General features: G+C 42.5%; 1 long non-coding RNA gene across 1 annotated transcript; it reads left to right on the top strand.

Moving 5' to 3' along the window:
• Positions 1-676: 676 nt before the first annotated feature.
• On the top strand, positions 677-2297 carry LOC135178430 (uncharacterized). The gene is made up of 2 exons (XR_010303528.1): positions 677-1269; positions 1827-2297. It is a non-coding gene; the product is annotated as an uncharacterized LOC135178430 (long non-coding RNA).
• The last annotated feature ends 620 nt before the right edge of the window (positions 2298-2917 follow it).

Genomic DNA, 2917 nt, shown 5'->3' with positions numbered 1-2917 from the left:
GCAGTATGCCTCATAGTTTTCTATATACTGGATTAGACATTCACCTACAAATAAATCCCTGTCTTCTTGCCATCATTTTGCAATAATGAGCCCATTCATAGGAAGTTGCCTCAGCCCCAGGCTGGAGTCTCTCCTGGCATAAATTCTGCCTAGCTCTTAAATGGCATCAATCATTCATAGCCTTGTCCTTCTCAGACCATCTGCTTCCCATTCTCTTCTTTAGCTTTCTCCTGATTAATTGATGATTTTTTTTTAGGGTGGTTGCCTGGGAAACTGCCATTTCCTTAAGCATTTTAGGCCCCCCTTTAGAGGAGAAAGCAGGAAATCTTCACAGGAAACCTGAAGGGACAGCAAGGTTGAACACGACCTACCTTTGATCAGGATGAGAAAGGCTAAGACACTACAATAAAGCCAAACTGTTTACAGGCTGCCACAGTATCTAAGAGCAGAAGCAGGAGTGCAAAGAGAAGACTATTCCCATTCACCCTTTGCAAGGGCACCAGGCTTGCCTATCCCATGCTGAAGAATAAGCACAGCCTGCTGACCTGGTAACTTAACAGGCAACATCTGAGCTCTATTATAATACTCAATTTACAGGTGAGACTTATTACAAGACAGCAATTAAGACATAATGTGGTGAAGACAACTGCTTTGTGACAAAGGTTTCATAACTTGTGAGAATCCTGGTGGGCCAGAGTATCTTCTCTGGATATATTCTGGCTTCACTCCTGCATGAGACAGGAACCTGTGTCAGGAAGACTCCGGAGTGGTTACAAGCTGACAGCTCTCTCTACCACAAAAGAGAGGACCTCTGATCTTAGTCTGTCTCACTGCCACTATTCAAAACTGTTAGTGCTAGCACTTTTCTGCCATCAGTCTTTCATTTGTTTTCCAGAAATGTTTGCTAATCACTGAAAGGACTCACACTATGCTGCTTTCTTAGGTTGGCTCTTTCTCCTTCCATTTAGCTGAAGGAGAGAGCAAACAACTTTTTTTTGGCAGCCCAGAGATGCCTATGGTCTCCCCAGCTTTCACTCACAGCAGCAAAATAATGGGATTAGAATTCTACTTAACATTAAAAATCAATTACTACAGCCACTGGAAACTGATGAGAGATTATGTAAGACAGTAAAATCACTGAGTTTTGCTATTAGTCAGCATGCATGTTGCAAATGTCCCTCAGCAGCTTTTCCTCCTCAGGCAGAGTGGTGCATGAACTGATCCAACCATGGGCAAGCACAGCACAGGTCTCAGCAGGCACAAACGTTGGTAAGTGACATGTTTTCTGGCCTGCCATGGCTGTGGCTGGCAAGTGGCTTGCATCTGGCACAAATTCAACTGTTATAGTTCTCAGTAACTTCTAGTATCCCATGTTCTAGACTGGATCCAAGAGCAGCTAAAATTTGGAGCACAGACAATGTGTGCAGGGCTTTCAAGGGAAGTTAAATTAAGTAGCCTTGTCTATGCAGAGGGAATACTGGCTTTGCAACCAAAAGTGCAGTTTTCTAGCTTTGCCACTCATTTTGGTAGTCTTGCTCTCTTCTCTGGCCACATAACCTTTGAGCAAGGACAGCCTCCTACTCTGTGTATTTATAACTCCCAGCACTATGACCACAGAGCCACTACAACTTACTGTAGACCCAAACAAATAGGAAAACCCAAATCTTTGACTTCATATTTCCATGGCATTTGGATCAAATTCAGTGTTTTCCTGACAAGAACAAGCCTTCAGAGCTAGTTACATCAACCAAAGAAGAAAGATCGTCACAGTTCCCTCAGTCCCAGAGACACTGTATCCTGTGTCACCTCTGGTTTCCCATTTACAGCCCAGCTTCCCTAACTACAGAAAGAGGGGTTTGCAAGCAGAGTGCTGCACGGACATTCCAAAAGGAAAGAAAAGGGGAAGAAAACAAGCAAAGCTGGTGCACACAAGCTGGAGCTCCCCTAATGCCCAGAGAGGAAGCAGGCAGGCAGCCTGGAGGACAGAGGCTTGCTGTGGGAAAGAACCTTCTCAGTCTACAGATGGAAATCTATGAGAACATTTTACTACGGATTTCAGCAGCTCCAAATTGTTTCCTGAACAATGGCTAATAATAGTTAACAGATGCCGCAGAAACAACATGACAGTACCTTTGGATTTTCTATTTCCTGTGATCACAGTGTCCAGCTATGATTTTTATCTGCCTAAGGGGTATAATGGACAATTTAATTTACCTTTCTAATCCCTTATTTTGCCAAAGATGTCACCATTCCTATTTTATCTACAGACACAGGAATACAAGATTTCTTCCCTCTCCCTTTGCTCCAGTTCTCAACCGATAAAAAGAGGCAGAAGCCAGTAAAATGTTTAGCAGATGTCTCCATAAAGTCAGTTTAGCACAGTTATTCATAATACAGCTTTACTTCTTTTATTTTTCCTTAAATTAAAAAAAATATATAGAAAAGGGAGTTATTTTAAATTTATGAGCTGACGAGACAGTGAGTAATGGTGAATCACCGTTTAATATTCACTCAACCATCTGCAAGGTGAGCTGTACTCCCATTCTTATTGCTAGAGCTAAGAATTCACCTGAAGTTTCATGAATGGAATCAGTCTTGCATCAATCCCAAAAGGTTCTACTGACCAAAAAACAGTCATCTCCCAAACAGGCATCTTAAACACATAACCTTTGAATGCAGGAGAAAACAAGCACACTAAACCAGGACGGAGGGCTAACACACTGAATTAAAACAACCCTGCAAGGATGATGGGGGTTTCTTTGTTATCTCTCAGTGATTCTGTAGGCTGAGTTACAGTGAAGAGCAGCTTTCTGGCTATTCATGGAGGACAGTGTTTGTACCTGCCTATATGTTGGCTTGTGCTTGTCTCATCTTCCTGTGCCTCCAACATCACTACTAATATTCTAGAGGCCCTAAG

The sequence above is a fragment of the Pogoniulus pusillus genome, chromosome 9, assembly GCF_015220805.1.
Source record: "Pogoniulus pusillus isolate bPogPus1 chromosome 9, bPogPus1.pri, whole genome shotgun sequence".
Classification (NCBI taxonomy): domain Eukaryota; kingdom Metazoa; phylum Chordata; class Aves; order Piciformes; family Lybiidae; genus Pogoniulus; species Pogoniulus pusillus.
Note: the sequence above shows the minus strand (reverse complement) of the source record. Positions and strands in the feature narration are given on the sequence as shown.